This window comes from Oncorhynchus keta, unplaced genomic scaffold (genome assembly GCF_023373465.1).
Source record: "Oncorhynchus keta strain PuntledgeMale-10-30-2019 unplaced genomic scaffold, Oket_V2 Un_contig_23837_pilon_pilon, whole genome shotgun sequence".
Classification (NCBI taxonomy): domain Eukaryota; kingdom Metazoa; phylum Chordata; class Actinopteri; order Salmoniformes; family Salmonidae; genus Oncorhynchus; species Oncorhynchus keta.
In genome coordinates this window covers 390-12,500 of record NW_026283596.1, presented here as the reverse complement: position 1 = coordinate 12,500, position 12,111 = coordinate 390, and positions in this window count along the sequence as shown.

The window sequence follows — 12,111 nt, the reverse complement described above, 5'->3', positions numbered from 1 at the left end:
AGGGTTTGTTTTATCAGGATCCTTCCATAGGGTTTGTTTCATCAGGATCCTTCCATAGGGTTTGTTTTATCAGGATCCTGTTTCATCAGGATCCTTCCATAGGGTTTGTTTCATCAGGATCCTTCCATAGGGTTTGTTTTATCAGGATCCTTCCATAGGGTTTGTTTTATCAGGATCCTTCCATAGGGTTTGTTTTATCAGGATCCTTCCATAGGGTTTGTTTTATCAGGATCCTTCCATAGGGTTTGTTTTATCAGGATCCTTCCATAGGGTTTGTTTTATCAGGATCCTTCCATAGGGTTTGTTTTATCAGGATCCTTCCATAGGGTTTGTTTCATCAGGATCCTTCCATAGGGTTTGTTTCATCAGGATCCTTCCATAGGGTTTGTTTTATCAGGATCCTTCCATAGGGTTTGTTTTATCAGGATCCTTCCATAGGGTTTGTTTTATCAGGATCCTGTTTTATCAGGATCCTTCCATAGGGTTTGTTTTATCAGGATCCTTCCATAGGGTTTGTTTTATCAGGATCCTTCCATAGGGTTTGTTTTATCAGGATCCTTCCATAGGGTTTGTTTTATCAGGATCCTTCCATAGGGTTTGTTTTATCAGGATCCTTCCATAGGGTTTGTTTTATCAGGATCCTTCCATAGGGTTTGTTTTATCAGGATCCTTCCAGGTTTGTTTTATCAGGATCTTCCATAGGGTTTGTTTATCAGGATCGTCTTCCATAGGGTTTGTTTCATCAGGATCTTCCATAGAGGTTTGTTTTATCAGGATCGTCTGTATAGGGTTTGTTTTATCAGGATCTTCCATAGGGTTTGTTTATCAGGATCCTTCCATAGGTTTATTTCATCAGGATCCTTCCATAGGGTTTGTTTCATAGGATCCTTCCATAGGGTTTGTTTTATCAGGATCTTCCATAGGGTTTGTTTCATCAGGATCCTTCCATAGGGTTTGTTTTATCAGGATCTTCCATAGAGAATGTGAATTGTTTTTCAGGGACCTTCCAAAGGGTTTATTTCATCAGTATCCTTCCATAGGGTTTGTTTCATCAGGATCCTTCCAAGGGTTTGTTTTATCAGTATCTATGATCCAATGTGAATGTTTGATTCAGGAACAGTAAAATGATCTTTATCAGCATCTATAGAGAAATGTGAATGTGTAGTTAGGGACTGTGTAGTAAAGTCTGTAAAGGTGCTATCTTTATCAGTATCTATGAGAGAATGTGAATGTGTAGTTAGGGACCGTCTGTAAAGGTGCTATCTTTATCAGCATCTATAGAGAATGTGAATGTGTAGTAAGGGACCGTCTGTAAAGGTGCTATCTTTATCAGTATCTATAGAGAATGTGAATGTGTAGTTAGGGACCGTCTGTAAAGGTGCTATCTTTATCAGTATCTATAGAGAATGTGAATGTAGTAAGGGACCGTCTGTAAAGGTGCTATCTTTATCAGCATCTATAGAGAATGTGAATGTGTAGTTAGGGACCGTCTGTAAAGGTGCTATCTTTATCAGTATCTATAGAGAATGTGAATGTGTAGTTAGGGACCGTCTGTAAAGGTGCTATCTTTATCAGTATCTATAGAGAATGTGAATGTGTAGTTAGGGACCGTCTGTAAAGGTGCTATCTTTATCAGCATCTATAGAGAATGTGAATGTGTAGTAAGGGATCGTCTGTAAAGGTGCTATCTTTATCAGCATCATAAAAGCCGATAGTATTTCAACCACATACAATATGCATCCAAGCCGACCTGACATCTGATCAGAGTCGTTTTTCACAGCTTTCTGTTTTCCTTTCAACCGGTCAAACTGATGCAGAAAATAATTTACCGTCATTTATTTTTATTGCATTTTCTCCCTGGTCCCTAAAAATAATATTTTTGATCCTTAAAGGAGTGGAGATGACAGAGAGAACTTGACCGATGTCGACCAGATTGATTCATTCTATCACGTCATAACATTATTCTGTTGACCAATAGGGTTGATTTTAGTCTTCTCGGGCAACAAGTAATGACAGAAGAGGAGCTGCATGTATCTCATCATAGACAAGTTGACTCACTAACAGCCTTCCACCAAAATGTCAGAAATTATAAGCAGAAGTAGGCCCCAAAAAGCCTGCACCCTGTCCAAATATCTCTCTGCTGTTCTGACTGTACCCTACAACGCATGTTCCTATATGTCACTTTACCACGTATAGACGGGTGGGTACGGATGGGCTATTAGTAATTGTGGGTCTGTGGGGTGAACAAACAGCAGACCACGCACCTCTTGTGTTTGTGTGTGTGTGTGTGTGTGTGTGTGTGTGTGTGTGTGTGTGTGTGTGTGTGTGTGTGTGTGTGTGTGTGTGTGTGTGTGTGTGTGTGTGCGTCTTAGAGCAGTGTCAGGAGGGACTGTAGACACACTGTGTTACAGAGAGCTCTCTCAGTGACCTGTGACTTCACTGCCTTGACATACAATTGTCTGTGTGTGCTGTGTCAGTGTGAGTGTGTGTGTGTGTGTGTGTGTGTGTGAGTGAGGTCACCAATGTGTTTTATCAGTCACTTCCTTGTCTCAGTCAGATCTTTAGAGAATGTGTGTGGCATGTGTCTGTCCAGTTAGACAGAACAGGATCTTAGACAGGGCATACTGTATCTGTAGCATCTGACAGAACATAGACAAGGCATGCTGTAGAGACTTAGACAGTGTTAGACAATACTGTAAGCTCTGTGAGACTTAGACAGAACAGGATCCTTTGTGGGTTTCATCTGATCAGAGTGTTTTCAGACGTAGACAGAACAGGGTCTTCAACAGGGCATACTGTAAGCTCTGTAGAGACTTAGACAGAACAGGATCTTAGACAGGGCATACTGTTTTATTGCTCTGTAGAGACTTAGACAGAACAGGATCTTAGACAAGGCATACTGTGAGCTCTGAGAGAGATGACAGAGATGTTAGACTTAGACAGAGACTTAGACAGAATCAGGATCTTAGACAGGGCATACTGTAAGCCTGTAGAGACTTAGACAGAACAGGATTTAGACAGGGCATACTGTAAGCTCAGAGACTTAGACAGAACAGGATCTTAGATCAGGGCATACTGTAAGCTCTGTAGAGACTTAGACAGAACAGGATGTTAGACAGAGCATACTGTAAGCTCTGTAGAGACTTAGACAGAACAGGATGTTAGACAGGGCATACTGTAAGCTCTGCTGCTAGAGACTCAGAAGAACAGGATCTTAGACAGGGCATACTGTGGTGCTCTGTAGAGACTTAGACAGAACAGGATCTTAGACAGGGCATACTGTAAGCTCTGTAGAGACTTTAACAGATCTTAGAAGGTGCAGGCTCTGTCTTAGTGCGGGTCTTTATCAGACAGGGCATACTATAAGCTCTGTAGAGACTCTGAGACAGAACAGGATGTTAGACAGGGCATACTGTAAGCTCTGTAGAGATTAGACAGAACAGGATCTTAGACAAGGCATACTGTAAGCTCTGTAGAGACTTAGACAGAACAGGATGTTGACAAGACTCTCAGAAGAGGACTTGTGACTCTCACAGGATCTTAGACAGGGCATACTGTAAGCTCTGTAGAGACTTAGACAGAACAGGATCTTAGAAAAGGGTCCATACTGTAAGCTCTGTGAGAGACTTAGACAGAACAGGATCTTAGACAGGGCATACTGTGGTCTGTGAGACTCAGAACAGTGTGTGTTGTGACAGGGCATGCAGATCTTAGACAGAACAGGATACTGTAAGGGCATACTGTAAGCTCTGTAGAGACTTAGACAGAACAGGATGTTAGACAGGGCATACTGTAAGCTCTGTAGAGACTTAGACAGAACAGGATCTTAGACAGGGCATACTGTAAGCTCTGTAGAGACTTAGACAGAACAGGATCTTAGACAGGGCATACTGTAAGCTCTGTAGAGACTTAGACAGAACAGGATCTTAGACAGGGCATACTGTAAGCTCTGTAGAGACTTAGACAGAACAGGATCTTAGACAGGGCATACTGTAAGCTCTGTAGAGACTTAGACAGAACAGGATCTTAGACAGGGCATACTGTAAGCTCTGTAGAGACTTAGACAGAACAGGATCTGAGACAGGGCATACTGTAAGCTCTGAGCTGCTGTAGAGACTTAGACAGAACAGGATGTTAGACAAGTTAACCAACTCCATAAACATTAACCAGTAGAGAGGTCTATCTGTCGGGCCTCAATTTAAACTCGTCAACAGTCTGCTGAAGAAAATGTCTGACTTGACTAACCTGTTCCAGGGTTTGACTTTGAACTCGGTATAGATGATGTGATTAACCCGGTTGAACCCCTGAACTGTCCAAGCGTATTTTACTTTACAGTAGCCTTCTCATACGGAATAATACTGAGTCAGTTCAACCAAGCTGGTCGTCTGTTGTCTCTCCAGAGCCAACACTCTCAGACACTAAAATATCAGCAGCCCTCTGTCAATGTTTATCGCTCAAGTATCCGGTCAGCTAGTCAGTCAGCCAGCCATCCAGCTAGCCAGCCATCCAGTCAGCCAGCCATCCAGCTAGCCAGCCATCCAGTCAGCCAGTCAGCCAGTCAGTCAGTCAGTCAACCAGCCAGCTAGCCAGTCAGCCAGCCAGTCAGCCAGCTAGCCAGTCAGCCAGTCAGTCAGCCAGTCAGTCAACCATCAGCCAGTCAGTCAGCCACCCAGCCAGCCAGCCAGTCAGCCAGCCAGTCAGCCAGTCAGCCAGCCAGTCAGCCAGCCATCCAGTCAGCCAGTCAGCCAGCCAGCTAGCCAGTCAGTCAGTCAAATCAAATCAAATCAAATCAAATTTATTTATATAGCCCTTCGTACATCAGCTGATATCTCAAAGTGCTGTACAGAAACCCAGCCTAAACCCCAAACAGCAAACAATGCAGGTGTAAAAGCACGGTGGCTAGGAAAACTCCTAGAAAGGCCAAAACCTAGGAAGAAACCTAGAGAGGAACCGGGCTATGTGGGGTGGCCAGTCCTCTTCTGGCTGTGCCGGGTAGAGATTATAACAGAACATGACCAAGATGTTCAAATGAGCAAAATGACCAGCATGGTCGAATAATAATAAGGCAGAACAGTTGAAACTGGAGCAGCAGCACAGTCAGGTGGACTGGGGACAGCAAGGAGCCTTCATGTCAGGTAGTCCCTGGGGCACGGTCCTAGGGCTCAGGTCAGTTGAAACTGAGCAGGAGCATGGCCAGGTGGACTGGGACAGCAAGGAGTCCTCATGTCAGGTAGTCCTGGGACATGGTCCTAGGGCTCAGGTCCTCCGAGAGAGAGAAAGAAAGAGAGAAGGAGAGAAATTAGAGAACGCACACTTAGATTCACACAGGACACCGAATAGGACAGGAGAAGTACTCCAGATATAACAAACTGACCCTAGCCCCGACACATAAACTACTGCAGCATAAATACTGGAGGCTGAGACAGGAGGGGTCAGGAGACACTGTGGCCCCATCCGAGGACACCCACTTTGCCAAAGCACATCCCCCACACCACTAGAGGGATATCTTTCAACCACCAACTTACCACTGAGACAAGGCCGAGTATAGCCCACAAAGACCTCCGCCACGGTACAACCCAAGGGGGGCAACCCAGACAGGCCGACCACAACAGTGAATCAACCCCACCTCCAGGTGACGCACCCCCCCAGGGACGGCACGAGAGAGCCCCAGCAAGCCAGTGACTCAGCCCCGTAACAGGGTTAGAGGCAGAGAATCCCAGTGGAAAGAGGGGAACCGGCCAGGCAGAGACAGCAAGGGCGGTTCGTTGCTCCAGAGCCTTCCGTTCACCTTCCCACTCCTGGGCCAGACTACACTCAATCATATGACCCACTGAAGAGATGAGTCTTCAGTAAAGACTTAAAGGTTGAGACCGAGTTTGCGTCTCTGACATGGGTAGGCAGACCGTTCCATAAAAATGGAGCTCTATAGGAGAAAGCCCTGCCTCCAGCTGTTTGCTTAGAAATTCTAGGGACAATTAGGAGGCCTGGGCGTCTTGTGACCGTAGCGTGCGTGTAGGTATGTACGGCAGGACCAAATCAGAGAGTGTAGGTAGGAGCAAGCCCATGTAATGCTTTGTAGGTTAGCAGTAAAACCTTGAAATCAGCCCTTGCTTTGACAGGAAGCCAGTGTAGAGAGGCTAGCACTGGAGTAATATGACTCAAATTTTTTTGGTTCTAGTCAGGATTCTAGCACGTATTTAGCACTAACTGAAGTTTATTTAGTGCTTTATCCGGTACGGAAAATAGAGCATTGCAGTAGTCTAACCTAGAAGTGACAAAAGCATGGATTAATTTTTCTGCATCATTTTTGGACAGAAAGTTTCTGATTTTGCAATGTTACGTAGATGGAAAAAAAGCTGTCCTCGAAATGGTCTTGATATGTTCTTCAAAAGAGAGATCAGGGTCCAGAGTAACTCCGAGGGTCCTTCACAGTTTTATTTGAGACGACTGTACAACCATTAAGATTAATTGTCAGATTCAACAGAAGATCTCTTTGTTTCTTGGGACCTAGAACAAGCATCTCTGTTTTGTCCGAGTTTAATAGTAGAAAGTTTGCAGCCATCCACTTCCTATGTCTGAAACACATGCTTCTAGCGAGGGCAATTTGGGGCTTCACCATGTTTCATTGAAATGTACAGCTGTGTGTCATCCGCATAGCAGTGAAAGTTTACATTATGTTTTTCAATAACATCCCCAAGAGGTAAAATATAGTGAAAACAATAGTGGTCCTAAACAGAACCTTGAGGAACACCGAAATGTACAGTTGATTTGTCAGAGGACAAACCATTCACAGAGACAAACTGATATCTTTCCGACAGATAAGATCTAAACCAGGCCAGAACTTGTCCGTGTAGACCAATTTGGGTTTCAAATCTCTCCAAAAGAATGTGGTGATCGATGGTATCAAAAGCAGCACTAAGGTCTAGGAGCACGAGGACAGATGCAGAGCCTCGGTCCGATGCCAATTAAAATGTCATTTACCACCTTCACAAGTGCCGTCTCAGTGCTATGATGGGGTCTAAAACCAGACTGAAGCATTTCGTATACATTGTTTGTCTTCAGGAAGGCAGTGAGTTGCTGCGCAACAGTTTCTCTAAAATCTTTGAGAGGAATGGAAGATTCGATATAGGCCGATAGTTTTTTTTATATTTTCTGGGTCAAGGTTTGGCTTTTTCAAGAGAGGCTTTATTACTGCCACTTTTTAGTGAGTTTGGTACACATCAGTGGATAGAGAGCCGTTTATTATGTTCAGCATAGGAGCCAAGCACAGGAAGCAGCTCTTTCAGTAGTTTAGTTGGAATAGGGTCCAGTATACAGCTTGAAGGTTTAGAGGCCATGATTATTTTCATCATTGTGTCAAGAGATATAGTACTAAACACTTGAGCGTCTCTCTCTTGATCCTAGGTCTGGCAGAGTTGTGCAGACTCAGGACAACTGAGGTTTGGAGGAATACGCAGGTTTAAAGAGGAGTCCGTAATTTGCTTTCTAATAATCATAATCTTTTCCTCAAAGAAGTTCATGAATTTATCACTGCTAAAGTGAAAGTCATCCTCTCTGGGGAATGCTGCTTTTAGTTAGCTTTGCCACAGTATCAAAAGGAATTTCGGATTGTTCTTATTTTCCTCAATTAAGTTAGAAAAATAGGACGATCGAGCAGCAGTAAGGGCTCTTCGGTACTGCACGGTACCGTCCTTCCAAGCTAGTCGGAAGACTTCCCAGTTTGGTGTGGCGCCATTTCCGTTCCAATTTTCTGGAAGCTTGCTTCAGAGCTCGGCATTTTCTGTGTACCAGGGAGCTAGTTTCTTATGAGACATTTTTTTAGTTTTTAGGTGCAACTGCATCTAGGGTATTGCGCAAGGTTAAATTGAGATCCTCAGTTAGGTGGTTAACGGATTTTTGTCCTCTGGCGTCCTTGGGTAGGCAGAGGAGTCTGAAGGGCATCAAGGAATCTTTGTGTTGTCTGTGAATTTATAGCACGACTTTTGATGTTCCTTGGTTGGGGTCTGAGCAGATTATTTGTTGCAATTGCAAACGTAATAAAATGGTGGTCCGATAGTCCAGGATTATGAGGAAAAACATTAAGATCCACAACATTTATTCCATGGGACAAAACTAGGTCCAGCGTATGACTGTGACGGTGATTGGGTCAGAGACATGTTGGACAAACCCACTGAGTCGATGATGGCTCCAGTCAGTCAGTCAGTCAGTCAGTCAGTCAACCAGCCAGCTAGCCAGCCAGCCAGCCATCCACCCATCCAGCCAGCCAGCCAGCCAGCCAGCCAGCCAGCCAGCCAGCCAGCCATCCAGTCAGCCAGCCAGCCAGCCATCCATCCATCCAGCCAGCCATCCAGTCAGCCAGCCAGCCAGTCGCCCCTCCAGTTACAGCTGCTAACTACAACTACATTCTCCACCAGTCTCCATTTTTGTGTTCCAAATGGCACCCTGTTCCCTCTAGGTCTCTGGTGAAAAAAGTGCACTATATAGGGAATAGGGTGCCATAGGGCTCTGGTCTAAAGTAGTGCACTATATAGGGAATAGGGTTCCATAGGGTTCTGGTCTAAAGTAGTGCACTATAGGGAATAGGGTGGTATATGGGATGATGTCTCTCTCTCTCTGCAGACAGACAGTCCCTCTCTCTCAGGGTCAGCAGCCATGACTACAGCCCACAACAGCTGTCCTCCCTACAGAATGATCAGTATCACATTTACAGATTAGCATAATCATAGCACCCCCTCCCACCTTGTTCTCCCCCTCCTCTCTTTCCTCCCTCAAACCACGGCAGAGTGATCCCAGTGTGGGTGTTAGCGGAGCTACACTATCTCCTACCATCTGTTGACATATTGAGCTGGTAGCTGTGTTAATGTTAACCATATTGAGCTGCTAGCTGTGTTAATGTTAACCATATTGAGCTGCTAGCTGTGTTAATGTTAACCATATTGAGCTGGTAACTGTTAGCTATATTAATGTAAACCATATTGAGCTGCTAGCTGTGTTAATGTTAACCATATTGAGCTGCTAGCTGTGTTAATGTTAACCATATTGAGCTGGTAACTGTTAGCTATATTAATGTAAACCATATTGAGCTGCTAGCTGTGTTAATGTTAACCATATTGAGCTGTTAGCTGTGTTAATGTTAACCATATTGAGCTGTTAGCTGTGTTAATGTTAACCATATTGAGCTGTTAGCTGTGTTAATGTTAACCATATTGAGCTGGTAGCTGTGTTAATGTTAACCATATTGAGCTGTTAGCTGTGTTAATGTTAACCATATTGAGCTGTTAGCTGTGTTAATGTTAACCATATTGAGCTGTTAGCTGTGTTAATGTTAACCATATTGAGCTGTTAGCTGTGTTAATGTTAACCATATTGAGCTGCTAGCTGTGTTAATGTTAACCATATTGAGCTGGTAGCTGTGTTAATGTTAACCATATTGAGCTGCTAGCTGTGTTAATGTTAATTATATTTAGCTGCTAGCTGGTAGCTGTGTTAATGTTAACCATATTGAGCTGCTAGCTGTGTTAATGTTAACCATATTGAGCTGGTAACTGTTAGCTGTGTTAATGTTAACCATATTGAGCTGCTAGCTGTGTTAATGTTAACCATATTGAGCTGGTAACTGTTAGCTGTGTTAATGTTAATCATATTGAGCTGTAACTGTTAGCTGTGTTAATGTTAATCATATTGAGCTCATTAGCTGTGTTAATGTTAAACCATATTGAGCTGCTAGCTGTGTTAATGTTAACCATATTGAGTTGTTAGTTGTGTTAATGTTAACCATATTGAGTTGCTAGCCGTGTTAAAACATCATTCGCAAACATATTGAACTGGTAACTGTTAGCTGTGTTAATGTTAACCATATTGAGCTGCTAGCTGGCAATAAATACGTTAATTATTAACCATATTGAGCTGCTAGCTGTGTTAATGTTAACCATATTGAGCTGCTAGCTGGGTTTGGTATTAACTTCCTCTAGCCTGGTCCCAGATCAGCCCAGCCTGAAGGATCCTGATTGGGTTTGGTATTAACTCCTCTAGCCTGGTCCCAGATCAGCTCCCAGCCCCCTGAAGGGAACCTCCAGACTGGTTTGAAGGACCTCTGACTAGCCTGGTCCTTTTTCAGATCAGCCCAGCCTGAAGGATCCTGACTGGGTTTGGTATTAACTTCCACTAGCCTGGTCCCAGATCAGCCCAGCCTGAAGGAACCTGACTGGGTTTGGTATTAACTTCCTTCTAGCCTGGTCCCAGATCAGCCCAGCCCTGACTTTGGGCCGGCATTATCTTCCACTAGCCTGGTCCCAGATCAGCCCAGCCCCGAAGGATCCTGACTGGCTTATTAACTTCCACTAGCCTGTCCCCAGACTGCCCAGCCTGAAGGGAACCTGACTGGGCTGGTAAGAACTTCCTCTTAGCCCGGTCTCAGATCAGCCCAGCCTACTGGGTTTGGTATTAACTTCCTAGCCTGGTCCCAGATCAGCCCAGCCTGAAGGACCTGGACTGTTTGGTATTAACTTCCTAGCCTGGTCCCAGATCAGCCCAGCCTGAAGGAACCTGACTGGGTTTGGTATTAACTTCCTCTAGCCTGGTCTCAGATCAGCCCAGCCTGACTGGGTTTGGTATTAACTTCCTCTAGCCTGGTCCCAGATCAGCCCAGCCTGAAGGAACCTGACTGGGTTTGGTATTAACTTCCTCTAGCCTGGTCCCAGATCAGCCCAGCCTGAAGGAACCTGACTGGGTTTGGTATTAACTTCCTCTAGCCTGGTCCCAGATCTGTTTGTCTCGCTCTTTTCCAACTCCATTGCTCATTGTCAAGCCCAGTCTGGCCTCACGCAGCAATCTTCAAATATAAACCTTTATTCATTAATGATCTATATGGCATGACAATGAGTGACAAGGAGTTGGCATGATAGTACAGACAAACAGTCCCATGGGCTAGAATCCTGGTCTTTACCAGTACATGGTGATGGGCCGTACCAGTACATAGTGATGGTCTGTACCAGTACATGGTGATGGGCCGTACCAGTACATGGTGATGGTCCATACCAGTACATAGTGATGGCCCGTACCAGTACATGGTGATGGCCCGTACCAGTACATTGTGATGGTCCATACCAGTACATAGTGACGGTCCATACCAGTACATGGTGATGGCCCGTACCAGTACATGGTGATGGTCCGTACCAGTACATGGTGATGGCCCGTACCAGTACATTGTGATGGTCCATACCAGTACATAGTGATGGTCCATACCAGTACATAGTGATGGCCCGTACCAGTACATGGTGATGGTCCATACCAGTACATAGTGATGGCCCGTACCAGTACATGGTGATGGTCCATACCAGTACATAGTGATGGTCCATACCAGTACATAGTGATGGTCCGTACCAGTACATGGTGATGGGCCGTACCAGTACATGGTGATGGTCCATACCAGTACATGGTGATGGTCCATACCAGTACATGGTGATGGTCCATACCAGTACATGGTGATGGTCCGTACCAGTACATTGTGATGGTCCATACCAGTACATAGTGATGGTCCATACCAGTACATAGTGATGGTCCATACCAGTACATGGTGATGGTCCATACCAGTACATAGTGATGGTCCATACCAGTACATAGTGATGGTCCATACCAGTACATAGTGATGGTCCATACCAGTACATAGTGATGGTCCGTACCAGTACATAGTGATGGTCCATACCAGTACATGGTGATGGTCCGTACCAGTACATAGTGATGGTCCATACCAGTACATAGTGATGGTCCGTACCAGTACATAGTGATGGTCCGTACCAGTACATAGTGATGGTCCATACCAGTACATAGTGATGGTCCGTACCAGTACATGGTGATGGTCCGTACCAGTACATGGTGATGGCCCGTACCAGTACATAGTGATGGTCCGTACCAGTACATAGTGATGGTCCATACCAGTACATAGTGATGGTCCATACCAGTACATAGTGATGGTCCGTACCAGTACATAGTGATGGTCCGTACCAGTACATAGTGATGGTCCATACCAGTACATAGTGATGGTCCATACCAGTACATAGTGATGGTCCGTACCAGTACATGGTGAGGAGGAGCCGGGATGGTGGTTGCCTT